This window comes from Macaca nemestrina, chromosome 4 (assembly GCF_043159975.1).
Source record: "Macaca nemestrina isolate mMacNem1 chromosome 4, mMacNem.hap1, whole genome shotgun sequence".
Classification (NCBI taxonomy): domain Eukaryota; kingdom Metazoa; phylum Chordata; class Mammalia; order Primates; family Cercopithecidae; genus Macaca; species Macaca nemestrina.
The window spans coordinates 128,590,865-128,604,097 of record NC_092128.1 but is presented as its reverse complement, the minus strand read 5'-3'; the positions used below and the strand labels follow the sequence as shown (position 1 = coordinate 128,604,097).

The 13,233-nt window shown below is 49.9% G+C and overlaps 2 long non-coding RNA genes across 10 annotated transcripts in view; one reads left to right on the top strand and one right to left on the bottom strand.

The window, feature by feature from the left end:
• The window catches only part of LOC139362892 (uncharacterized), a 42,640-nt gene extending 33,214 nt beyond the window's left edge, over positions 1–9,426 (bottom strand). For all 5 annotated transcript variants that reach the window (XR_011622456.1, XR_011622457.1, XR_011622458.1 and 2 more), the window contains exons 1-4: positions 9,184–9,426; positions 5,124–5,231; positions 3,920–4,050; positions 372–587 (exon numbers count right to left, since the gene is read on the bottom strand). This is a non-coding gene — a long non-coding RNA (uncharacterized lncRNA). The remainder of the gene's footprint in view (positions 1–371; positions 588–3,919; positions 4,051–5,123; positions 5,232–9,183) is intronic.
• Positions 1–13,233, top strand: part of LOC139362890 (uncharacterized) — a 63,811-nt gene that overhangs the window by 34,454 nt on the left and 16,124 nt on the right. For 4 of the 5 annotated variants that reach the window (XR_011622441.1, XR_011622443.1, XR_011622444.1 and 1 more), the window contains 3 exons: positions 7,830–7,948; positions 9,422–9,841; positions 12,604–12,688. This is a non-coding gene — a long non-coding RNA (uncharacterized lncRNA). Of the gene's footprint in view, positions 1–7,829; positions 7,949–9,421; positions 9,842–12,469; positions 12,493–12,603; positions 12,689–13,233 lie in introns of those variants that run through there. The other variant, XR_011622445.1, reaches the window with a different exon arrangement.

The following is a 13,233-nucleotide window of genomic DNA, read 5'->3' as shown; positions in this document are numbered from 1 at the left end:
AACCCAGGAAGCAGACGTTGCAGTGAGCCGAGACCATGCCACTGCCAGCCTGGACGACAGAGCAACACTCCACCTCAAAAAAGAAAAAACAAAAACAAAAACAAGGTTAAAAGGGACCCCAGACCTTAAAGGTACAAGTTTAAGAGGGACCCCTAAGCAAAAAATGCCAACCCTTTTTCTCTCAATCTTTGAAACACCAGGAAGGTGTAACAGTTTTGCAGCCTAGCTGTAGCAGGTTGATGCCCCCAAGATGCCCATATCCTAATCCCGGGAACTGGTGAACATGACCTTGTATGGCAAAAGGGGCTTTGCAGATATAATGAAGTTAAGGGTCTTTGGCTGGCTTGTACTGGCGGGGTTAATGTACTCACCCGGATCCTTATAAGAGCAGAGAAGGTGATGGAGAGGGTGGGAGGTGTAGTGACGGAAGCAGGAAACTCCAGTCATTCAGGACATGCAGCACAAGCTGAGAAGTGCAGGCCGCCTCCAGGGCCAGGAGACAGAATCTCCCGCAGAGCCTCGGAAGGCAACAACCCTGCTCCCACCTTGCTTCAGTGGGACTTACTTTAGAATTCTGGTCTTCAGAACTGTAAGGGAATACATTCGTGTTGTTTTAAGTCACTGTGTGGTAATTTGCTGCAGCAGCCACGGGAAACTAGTATTGTAGTGAAGCCTCAAAACCCATCTGAAGGGGCTGGGCTCCGTGGCTCATGTCTGTAATCCCAACACTTTGGGAGGCTGAGGAGGGCAGATCACTTGAGGTCAGGAGTTCGAGACCAGCCTGGCCAACGTGGTGAAATGCTGTCTCTACAAAAAATACAAAAATTAGCCGGGAATGGTGGCACATATCTGTAATCTCAGCTACTCAGGAGGCTGAGACATGAGAATTGTTTGCACCCTGGGTGGGGGGGTGGAGGCTGCAATGAGCTGAGATTGCACCACTGCACTCCAGCCTGGGTGACAGACCAAGGCTCCATCTCGAAAACAAAAACAAAACAAAACAAAAAACCCACCTGAAGAAGTTTCCAGTTCTGCCAGGAGTCCCCCACCCAACCCTCGGAAGCAGACATTCCATTGCTGTGGGCCATGGACAGGCAAAACGAAGCGCCTCCTCCTGGCAGAGGACTACCCAGGAGAAACCCAAGGGAAGGCACTGCCGGGCCAGGCTCTCTGCCAAAGCCGTATTATGGTGTTTTTTGTTTTTGTTTTTGTTTTTGTTTTTGTTTGAGACACAGTTTCACTCTGTCTCCCAGACTGGAGTGCAGTGGCACAATTTCGGCTCACTTCGACCTCTGCCTCCCCAGTTTAAGCAATTCTCCTGCCTCAGCCTCTTGAGTAGCTGGGATTACAGGAACATAGTACGCCTAGCTAATTTTTGTATTTTTAGTAGAGAGGGGGTTTTGCCATGTTGCCCAGGCTAGACTTGAACGCCTTACCTCAAGTGATCCACCTGTCTCAGCCTCCCAAACTGCTGGGATTACAGGAGTGAGCCACCGCACCCAGCACTCACCAAGGCAGGCTTTTTCCAGGGGATCAGTCCTGGTCTGGTCTGGCTCTGCCCACTCTCCCTCTCATCTAGCTGGAATCCCTAGCTCCTTCTCAGTAGAGGAGTGTGGACCCCAACCCCAGCTTGGTATGGTTCAGATCTGCGTTTCACTCATGGAACCTGGCTGCTCCCCAGGCCCTGGAGAAAAACAGGGTCTCTCTGCAGGTATGATACAGGATGGGCCTATCCCCAGGACCCTGTGAGAGGGAAGCCCAATGTCCCACCAGATTGGCAGAGCTGGGAAAGAGAAAGTTTTATGATAGCCCTAAGGAAAAAAAGAGGCAGCAGAGGAAGCAGGACAGCACTCACATGGAACCCATGTCACTGCCTGAGTGAGGTGAGGGAGGAGTGCACCCCAGTGACATGAGGGGGAAGAGAGGCGCGGTTCCAGGGCAGCTTTCCCCCTCATTTCCTGCCATGTTACTCTGATCCCCTCCAGGTGAGCCTGCCCACTTTGTGCCCAGAAGCCTGTAGAAAAACACAGCTCCAAATGGTTATGGCCCCAGGAGGGGCACAGCAGGGAGGAGACCTGGACAGAGGACAGGCAGGGGAGGAGGGAGTGGGCCTCAAACTCCTGGAGGGGGCCCTTCTCATGGGTCCTCCTTTTTGGCTTCTCCTTCTTTATCCTGGGCTGATCACCCAGGGAAGAACTGAAGCAAGGTTTCTCATCCTCAGGTCCAAGGGGTTCAACTACCGGGCCCTTAGGGAAGTGTGAGCCCCCTGAAAGGATGCAAGGGTTTTTTTTTGGAGATGGAGTTTCACTCTTGTCACCAAGGCTGGAGTGCAGTGGTACAATCTCACCTCACTGCAACCTCTGCCTCCCGGGTTCAAGTGAATCTCCTGCCTTAGCTTCCAGAGTAGGCTGTAAGGTGTAAGGCCACCAGTAAGGTGGCTGCCACCACGCCTAATTTTTTGCATTTTTAGTAGAGATGGGGTTTCACCATGTTGGGCATGCTGGTCTCGAACTCCTGACCTCAGGTGATCCGACCGGCTCGGCCTCCCAAAGTTCTGGGATCACGGGCGTGAGCCACTACGCTTGGCCACAATGCAAGGTTTTGCATGGAGAGCATGTACATGCCTTTCTGGAAAACAGTCCACAGCTTATTCTCAGCAGGCTCCACAGTCAGAAAAGGTTAGAACTCTTGCTACAGAGCTGTGGGAGCACCTAGGTGAGGGGCCTGCCAAGGGCATTCTGGGGACTACCTGGGCACCCCTGAGCCCACTGTCCCCTAGGCAGGCTGCACTGCTTGGTATTTGCAGAGCTGAGGGGGTGGGGCATGTGGGGACTGTGAAATTGCCCTGAGATGACCCACAGTCCTCAGCTGGGAAGTGAGGGGTGCATCTCCTGCAGCATCCTCCATCCCTAGACCATGGGGCCAGGAGAACTGATCCTTTCAGCAAGTCAAAAGCCTATTACTGACTTCTTCCCTGGCCATGTAGACAGTGAACCAGGGTAGTCATATCAAGTAAATGCCTTGGTCTCTGTCACCGAGGTGACCAGTAGGCATTCCCAGGTGCAGTGAAGGTCCTGACACCAAGATATGCACCTGGCCACCTGAGGAAAGAGAAAGGACTATCCAAGGGGATGGGGCTGAGCTGGGTGTGGAGTGGTCCTTGTGGGTCTTGGTGAATGGGACGGGGAGCAGCATGATCCAGACCTTGAGGCAGAAGGACAACCAGGAGACAGCCTGGAAAATGTGCTGGACCCACAAGGGCTCAAGGCTGGCCAGAGAGGGAGGTGGGATAGGCTGGAAAGTCCTGAGGTCTGAAGATTGGCCCTGGCAGAAAGAAGCCAGGTAAGGTGGGGTGTTACCTGCACCCTGGGGGCCAAGTGCAGGCCAGATGAGGCCAATTACCGGGCCCTTAGGGAGATGTGAGCCCCTTGAAATGGTGGAAGGTTTTTTTTTTTTTTTTTTTTTTGAGACGGAATTTCGCTCTTGTCGCACAGGCTGCCACCTTTGCCCAGAGCAGGCACCAACATTTCTGGCTCTGGGTGTGACCTCAGAATGGGAAAAAGCCCCAACCCCCACCAGGACCACCTGCCGCCTAGACTACTTCATATGCTGAACCCAAGCCAGGGGCAGAAAGCTAGAATGACACCTAGGTTAATCCCGATAAAGTCCCTGGCTCCCCCCAGCTACGGGGCTGAAGGGGGATTACAGCCCAAATCCCAGATGCTGACTCTCTAACACTGAGCCCTCAGTGCCCACAGGGAGATAGAATCAGCACACTATCCAGATGGGGAAATGGGCTCAGAGAAGTGCAAGAGCCTTGCCCAATGCCCAATGCCCAATGCCCCAGACCAGGGCTCCAGACCCACAGGGTTCTTTTGTCACTGTGTCCAGAGGGCAGCAGCTGCTCTGAGGTACCCACCTGAGCCTGGCAGCTTTCTCCAACTTCGGAAGCCCAGGAGCATGGCCCAGGTCCACAGATGCACCGGCATGAGGTGCGCCCAGAGGAACAGAGGCAGATGAGTTTCGTCTCCTCCACTGGATTGTGAGGGCCTAGAAGGAGACAAGGGTCTGCTTGAGAAGGCACTGAATAGTGAGCAACTTGGGGCGGTTTCCCTCTGGATGGATCTGCAGTGCCTGGATGGAACCTGGCTCAGACAGAGCTCAGTTCTGCAGGTCCCTGAGGCATGGAGAGTTCACAGCTACCAAGTGTATGAGTCTGGATTCAAAGCCAACAAACAGCATGACTCGAAAGTCCCTGCCCTACCTGGATCACTCACCTCTTGGGAGTCACCCTTGCAGGCTCATCAGATACCCAGGCCAGCAGCACAGCCGGCCAGGACCAAGGAAACTTTGGGAGCCTCAGAGTACCCCCAGGTATTCCAACCTAAACCTGGCACCCCTGCCTCTCACCACCCTTCTTCTTGCTTTAACCTCACCCCCTACACAGAGCCTGGGCCACCTAACGTGGCATCAAACAGATGCCTCAATAAATCAGAGTCTAATTTTCGTGGAGGAAAAAAAAAAACTTAACAGATATACATGCAAATTCAAAATATATCCTAAAGTACATATAAATTCAATATATATCCAATCATTGTGACTATGACAGTAGAATATTAAAATACTATTTTCAAAATGTATACAAGCTTAATGTTCTATTTATTCAAACTATTCAAAATACAAATCATCAACATAATTTGCCACTAACATCTCATTCAGTCCCTTCACAGGACACATGATTCACTGGGAGTTAATAAATTAGCAGCTGGCAGGCAGTGACACATAGAAAAAATGAAAACCAAGAGGTGAAATAGTTCTGAAATAAAAAGGGTTTTAAAGCTAAGAGAAATCATTGAATTACTAAGTCATTAGCACTAATTTTGAGCCAACTAACTAATTAATATGAGATGACACAGCGTCCTATGTTTTGGCAAATACAAACTATGTTTAAACAATGTCTGTAATGTGACTTTCAAAATGCTCCTGGCTTTACAAAGATGTGATTAAAATGTAGTAATACATGCTAAAACACTTCCCCCTGCAGAGAATGTTGTAACTTTCATCAGTCACACTGAGAGTCCAGAAGATGAAGGAAAAGGTAGTGGATTTCACTGAGAACTTACCAGAGTTGAACTCCCTCACTCTCTGTTGCCCAGCATTGGCAGGTTACGGGACTGGTGGCTGTGGTGTCTCAATGGTCTTTGGTCTCTTAGAAGGTGGAGAATCATCATCTTGAAAAAGAACAAATGCTCATTACTGAAGGAACTTTCTTAGGTTACAGCCACCTCCGGGTCAATTCCCAACATTCCAAATCTGAGCAGGGCTTTAAAGCTATTTTGAGTATTAATAATTATTTCTGTATTGCGAACTTCAGCATACTTTTTTCTAGTTATATTTGAAATGTTATTCTTTTGGGATGTGCGCAAGTGAATACTGCTTTTTCTTCTGTCTTGCTTCATTACTTTTTAGTTTGCTTCATTTGAATCATCATAAGTCTCCTCTTCTCCTCAAATAGCTTTCAACTTGCTGCCAAGAACAATAATCTATTTTAAGGCTTTTGAGAAAAAACTTCCAATGAAGAGAGCCACCTAAAGTTACACAAATATAGAAGAAACGGGGTAAAATAAAGCTTAGATTGGAAAAAAATATTTAAGATTGTACAAAATTCAAGCACACATAAACAAGGGAAGCTGGGTAATTTATGTTCAAATACTTTTAACAAGTGCAAAATGTGGAGGCTTAAAGAAATAGGGCTGGCCAGGCATGGTGGTTCACGCCTATAATTCCAACACTTTGGGAGGCCGAGGCAGGCTGATTACTTGAGGTCAGGAATTCGAGACCAGCCTTGCCAACATGGTGAAACCCCATCTCTACCAAAAATACAAAAATTAGGCCAGGAGCGGTGGCTCACACCTGTGATGCCGGCACTTTGAGAGGCCAAGGCAGATACACCACCTGAGGTCAGGAGTTTGAGACCAGCCTGACCAACATAGAGAAACCTTGTCTCTACTAAAAAATACATTACCTGGGCATGGTGACGCATGCCTGTAAACCCAGATACTTGGGAGGCTGAGGCAGGAGAATCACTTGAACCCGAAAGGCAAAGGTTGCGGTGAGTCAAGATCGCACCATTGCACTCCAGCCTGGGCAACAAGAGTGAAACTCCGTCTCAAAAAAAAAAAAAAGAGAACAAAAATTAGCCAAGAGTGGTGGCACATGTAATCCCAGCTACTTGGGAGGCTGAGGCAGGAGAATTGCTTGAACCTGGGAGGCTGAAGTTGCGGTGAGCTGTGATCGCACCACTACGCTTCAGCCTGGGTAACAGAGTAAAACCCTGTCTCAAAAAAAAAAAAAAGAAAGAAAGAGAGAAAGCAAGCAAGCAAGCTACATTATTTATGAAACAGATACTGTTGACTCGGTCACAAGAAAGCCTGTGTATAAATGAGCAGTGAGATATTCAAGCACAGCACACACACTACTCAGGACAGCTATCCTGAGTTCCATGCTTACTTCCTTCTGGTTACACCAGCAACTCAATCTGCTATGATCCTGCAATACATCTCTTGTTAAAATTAGAGACATCTGGGCCAGGCACAGTGGCTCATGCCTGTAATCCCAACACTTTGGGAGGCTGAGGCAGGTAGATTACCTGAGGTCAGGAGTTCGAGACCAGACTGGCCAACATGGTGAACTGCTGTCTCTATCAAAAATACAAAAATTAGCCTGGCCTGGTGGCATGTGCCTGTAATCCCAGCTACTCGGGATCCTGAGGGAGAAAAATCGGTTGAACCTGGGAGATGGAGGTAGCAGTGAGCCAAAATCGTGCCACTGCACTCCAGCCTGGGTGACAGAGCAAGACTGTCTCAAAAAAAAAAAAAAAAAAAAAGAGAGAAAAAAAATAAATTAGACATCTGGATCAAATCAGCTGCCTCTGTCATCGTCTAGTCCCGCAAAGTGTCAGGTAACGTCCTATTAAGATTGCTGCTCACATATCTATAAAATACTGAAAATATCATTTTAAAAAATCTTTTTTTTTTTATTTTGAGACGGGACTTTTGCTCTTGTTGCCCAGGCTGGAGTGCAACGGTGCGATCTCGGCTCACTGCAACCTCCACTTCCTGGGTTCAAGCAATTCTCCTGTCTCAGCTTCCCGAGTAGCTGGGATAGCAGGCATGCACCACCATGCCCGGCTAATTTTGTAGTTTTAGTAGAGACAGGGTTTCTCCACGTTGGTCAGGCTGGTCTTCAACTCCCGACCTCAGGTGATCCACCCACCTTGGCCTCCCAAAGTGCTGGGATTACAAGCGTGAGCCACCGCACCTGGCCAAGAAACCCTTATTTAAAAACAAGCCAGGTGTGGTGGCTCACGCCTATAATCCCAGCACTTTGGGAAGCAGAGGCCGGTGGATCACTTGACATCAGTAGTTTGAGACAAGCCTGGGCAACATGATGTAACCCCATCTCTGCTAAGAATATATATATATATATATATATATAAATTTAGCTGGGTGTGGTGGTGGGCACCTGTAATCCCAGCTTCTCAGGAGGCTGAGGCAGGAGAATCGCTTGACCCTGGGAGGTGGAGGTTGCAGTGAGCGGAGATCTTGCCACTGCACTCCAGCCTGGGAGACAACAGCAAAACTCCATCTCAAAAAAAAACAAAAACAGACCCCATTTCAAAACAAAAAGAAAAGCAAAACAAAACACAAATGTGGTACAGAAATAAAAATAATTACCGTGTTAAACACAGCTTCGTAGAAAATAAAAGACCACTCAAATACAATAAGCTGTCTTTTTAGACAGGTATAATTGTTATTCTTATTTTACAGCTTAAGAAACAGGCTCAGAGAATGTTATTTGATTGGACCATGTTGTATCTCTGGACAGTGCAGCTGAGATCAGACTTCGTGTGTAACTCCACTAGCCTACCAGGGTGCCTCTCACAAAGGTAAGAAATGTAAATTTGGCCTAATATACGAAGTTGCCACAGCAGCACTGGGTCAGTTCTACATACACTACTTCTATGTTCATCAAGGGAAACCTTACAGGAAAGTGAAAATGTTTCTAGAAGGTGATTGGACACCAGCACATTTGCTTGTTGCCTTTGGGCTCTTCTTCTCAGGCCAACAGTAACCTGAAATTATTGACTGACTATTCCAGTCAACTGGAGAAAATGGTACCAAGGTCGCCAACATCAGACAAATTCACTCGAGGACCTATCTATGTACTTTGAAAGACAAAACTGCTTGTGAAGGATACTGTATTTCAGAAAAACAGAATCATATTAACAACTAATAACACTGTAAAATGCTGATGTGTTGAATGCTACTTTAGAAAAACATGTTCAAATCTAGGGGAAAAAATTGAAAACTACATATATAGCTAGCTAGCTAGTTAACTATCTAGAGACATGCTTTCATTCCTGGCCTCAAGTGGTCCTCCTGCCTCAGCCTCCTAAGTAGCCTGGGCCACAGGTGGACACAGTTACACCTGGGTTTTTTGTTTTGTAGAGACAGGGTTTCACTACATTGCCCAGGCTGGTGTCATACTTTGGAGTCTCGCTGTGTTGCCTAGGCTGGGGTGCAGTGGTGCAATCTCGGCTCACTGTAACCTCCGCCTTCTGGGTTCAAGGAGTAGCTGGGACTACAGGCATGTGCCACCACACCCGGCTAATTTTTGTACTTTTTGTAGAGACTGAGTTTCACCATGGCCAGGTTGGTCTCAAACTCTTGACCTCAGGTGATCCACCCACCTCGGCCTCCCAAAGTGCTGGGATTACAGGCTTGAGCCACCGAGCCTGGCCAAGCACTTTCTTGTTATTAAACAGCCTAACCCAGGCGGGGCACAGTCCCTCACGCCTGTAATCCTGACGACTCTGATGGCCAAGGTGAGAAGACCGCTTGAACTCAGGAGCTCGAAACTGACCTGGGCAACACAGCGAGACCCCCATCTCTACAAAAATTACAAAAATTAGGCCACGTGAGCACCGCCCCCGGCCAATTTTTGTATCTTTTGTAGAGACGAGGTTTCTTCATGTTGCCCAGCCTGGTCTAGAACTCCTGAGCCCAAGCCATCCATCCTCCCGCCTCGGCCTCCCAAAGTACTGGGATGGCAGTTTTATTTGGCAGTCCCTCCCTGTTGCACACTTAGGTTTTTTTTTTTACGTTTTTAGACAGGGTTTACCTCAGTCTCGCAGGCTGGAATGCTGTGGTGGGACCATAGCTCATTGGAGCCTTGAACCTTGGGGTTCAAGTAGCTGGGGGGCTGAGGTAGGACTACTGAGACAGGGTCGCGCCATGTTGCTAGACTGCTCGTGGCCTGAAGGGATCCTCCCGCCTTGGTCGCGCCTGGACATATTTTTGTGTTTTTGACCGACATAAACACTGCGCTGGGTCAGAGTTTGTCAACTACCCTTCTCCAGCCAGCAACACACAGGACCTGGAGGGGAGGTCGCGGCTACCAGGCTCCACTCTCAGGAGAAAACTGCTCAGCTACTGACACTCCCACCTCCGTGACGCCCCGGAACACCCCAGCCTGTGACGTCGCCCCAAGGCCCATCCTTGTGACGTCACCGAAGGCGCGCGCTTGTGACGTACAACCGGCAGCTGAGCTGGCCTTTTTGTGTCTGCAAGCTTCGGCCCGGCTGCCGCCGCCCATAAGCTACCGGGAGGAGCTTTACGACTTCCCCGCCTGCAGGGCCGGGCGTAGCAAGGACCAGACGCGTCACGAGCAGGCACTGCGCCCCAACTGGCCGGCTCCTGGCGGGCCCGTTGCGGAGAAGCTCCTCAATGGCCAGCGGCAGCTGCAGCCTCCGCCGTGCACTCGCCTCACCTGATCCCGGGTACGTGCATCCCACAACACCTCCCCCAGCCAGGGCCCGAGGACCCCCGGGAGCGTCCCCCGCCACCTGGCGCGGCTCATCCTGGGCAGGGTAGGCCCCCTCTGAGGTTGCCCCGCATTAGGGAGCTGCATCGCCGAGTTCGACCTCTCAGGGGCCGTTGTAATCGCATTAAGCCTTTGAAACTTTGTAGCGGTGTAAAAGGGGCTAGAAAACGAAGAAAACATCTTTTTAAAAATATAAGCGATCGGTCGGGCGCGGTGGCCCACGCCTGTAATCCCAGCACTTTGGGAAGTCGAGGCGGGTGGATCACGAGGTCAGGAGTTCAAGACCAGCCTGGCCAGCATGATGAAACCCCGTCTCTACTAAAAGTACAAAAATTAGCCGGGCGTGGTGGCGGGCGCCTGTAATCGCAGTTACTCCGGAGGCTGAGGCAGAGAATTGTTTGAACCCGGGAGGCGGAGGTTGAAGTGTGCCGAGATGGCACCACTGCACTCCAGCCTGGGCGACAGACCGAGACTTTGTCTAAACGTGTGTGTGTGTGTGTGTCTGTGTGTGTGTGATCGAGCCCGGCAGGTTGAGATTACACTGAGCCGAGATTATATAAAAGATCAAGCACGGGAGGTTGAGGTTACACTCAGATGAGATTGCCCCGTTGCACTCCAGCCTGTGTGACAGAGGGATACTCTGTCTCTAAAACCTTACATGCAAGTGAGAGCTTTTCTTCCAGCGCTCATGCTCAGACTGAAGGAAGTAATGGGGCCGGGCCCAGTGGCTCACGCCCATAATCCCATACTTTGGGAGGCCGTGGCGGTGGATCGCTTGAGCTCAGGGGTTCCAGACTAGCTTGGGCAACATGGTGAAACCCTGTCCCTACAAAAATACACAAAATTAGCTGGGCATGGTGGCACGCGCTTGTAGTCCCTGCTGCTTGTAGGGCTGAGGTGGGAGGATCGCTTGAGTCCAGGAGGTGGAGGCTGCACCTCCTGGGCTCAGGCAATCCTTTTCAGCCTCCCAAAGTGCGGGGATTACACTGTATTTTAATGCTTTTTTTGAAAATGGAAACTTTTACAGGCAATTCACTTCCTTCAAGCTAATGATAAGGAAATGATGCTATTCTGTTTTGTTTTCTGTTTGTGTCTGTGTATGTGTGTGTTTTCTTTTTTGAGACAGGGTCTTGCTCTGTTGCACAGGCCAGGTGCAGTGGCTCATGCATGCCTCTAATCCCAGCTACACAGAAGGCTGAGGCAGGAGAATCGCTTGAACCCAGGAGGCAGAGGTTGTAGTGAGCCGAGATCGCACCACAACACTAATGCCAACATGCCCAGCTAACTTTAGCATTTTTTAGTAGAGACTGTGTTTCACCATGTTGGCAAGGCTGGTCTTGGACTCCTGACCTCAGGTTATCCACCTGCCTTGGCCTCCCAAAGTGCTAGGATTACAGGCATGAGGCACTGTGCCCGGCTAATTTTTGTATTTTTAGTAGAGGCGGGGTTTCACCATGTTAGCCAGACTGGCGTTGAACTCCTGGCCTTAAGTGATCCACCTGCCTCAGCCTCCCAAAGTGCTGGGACTACAGGTGTGTGCCACCATGCCCGGGCCCCCTTTATTCCTTACAATCATGCAGTTCTAACTCAGCATTCAGAGGTAGATTTTTCACTTGCAGCAGAGGCAGTAGAGGTTTTGGAAATGCTCCTTGAGGCAGACACTACACCCCGATTTCATGGAGTGCTTTGGGCTGAGCCAAGTCTGCAGTAGGCAGAAGGCTCTGAGAAGTCGTCCCAGCCTGGACAAAGAACAGTTCAGAGCTCTGGGGCACAGGGGTGTGCTCAGCAGGACTGGGTGGACAGGACCTTTGTTGCGAAGGTGAAGAGCACAGGCTTCCAGGAGCAGGTGCCTGACAGACAGGCTTCTTTGGGAGGTGGCCAGAGGAGATGTCTGTTTGCTGGGGCAGGAATTGGAGGGAGCCGCCCAGCCTGGAGAGGTTCAGCCAGGCTGTCACAAGGCTTTGAAACTTCCCATCTGAGAGTCTGCACTCCCTGTTTGCTTGATGCATTAATAAATATCCCACCCAAATCTGCACCCATCCACTCCTGTGTTCAAGAGCTGTTTCAGGGAGTCAACCTCATTTTTGGCAGTGTCCAGCCCACTGACCTCAGCTCTGTGTGCCTCGAAGGGTGGCTCTCCTCTGGGGGGATAGGATTCGGAGGCGGGGGGAGAAAGAGTGATGTTAGAGAGCTCGGTCTAGGACTAGAGGATCATGTGCCCTTATGTAAAATACATCTCAAGTTAGGGAAGAAAGCAGTGGCTTTATGCTTTGTGTGTGTGTGTGTGTGTGTGTGTGTGTGTGTGTGTGTGTGTGTGTGTGTTTTCTTTTGTTTGTTTTGAGACAGGGCTCTATGGACCCGGCTCTATGGATCAGGCTGGACTGCAGTGTGATCCTGGCTCACAGCAACCTTCACCTCCTGGGTTCAAGCAATTCTTATGCCTCAGCCTCCCAAGTAGCTGGTGTTAAACAGATATGTGCCACCATGCCTGGCTAATTTTTGTATTTGTAGTAGAGACAGGGTTTTGCCATGTTGGCCAGGCTGATCTTGAACTCCCAACCTCAAGTGATCTACCCGCCTTGGCCTCCCGAACTGCTGAGATTAAAGGTGTGAGCCATCGTGCCTGGCCCCGTGTTGTGTTCTGATGGGGGAGGATGGGAGGGTGTTCGAGCCCTTCCTGGACTGACGGAACCTGTGTCTTCTGCCTTCTGTGGACAGGATGGTGATTGCTCACGCCAAAGCCTTGGACCCCTCCCGGCCTGTGACCTTTGTGACCAACTCCAACTATGCAGCGGACAAAGGGGTGAGCCTGGGGGTCCCTACCCCATTTTTCCCCACCTTTGCCTGGGCTTGTCCTGAAGTCTGCTCATGGGAACAGCTGGAAAGGACCATGAGCTGCCAGCCAGGGATTTTTTATTTTGTTTTTTTACTTGAAAAGATAGAGACAAGGTCTTGCCATGTTGCCCAGACTGGTCTCGAACTCCTGGGCTCAAGCGATCCTCCTGCCTCAACCTCCCAAAGGGCTGGGGTTACAGGTGTCGGCCACCACACTCAGCTGCAGCCAGTCTTTTTTCATAGATGGTCTTTGGGTTAATGAGAATTCTCTCCCTGCTTACTCGCCAGGCAGGTGGCTTTCTGAATTCAGGGAGGCTGGGCATAGGGAGATGGGATTTGTTTGCTCAGTTTGGACTCAGCGTTTTTTGCACTTTGATTTAATAGAGTCATAGAATGTCAAAGGTTTAAGGGGGCTTAGAGTTCATCTGGCCCACACCTGGATGTTCAGAATCTCTAGGGGAATTTTTTTCGAAATGGCAGATCTCTGCATTCTGAGATCCTGATTCAGTAACT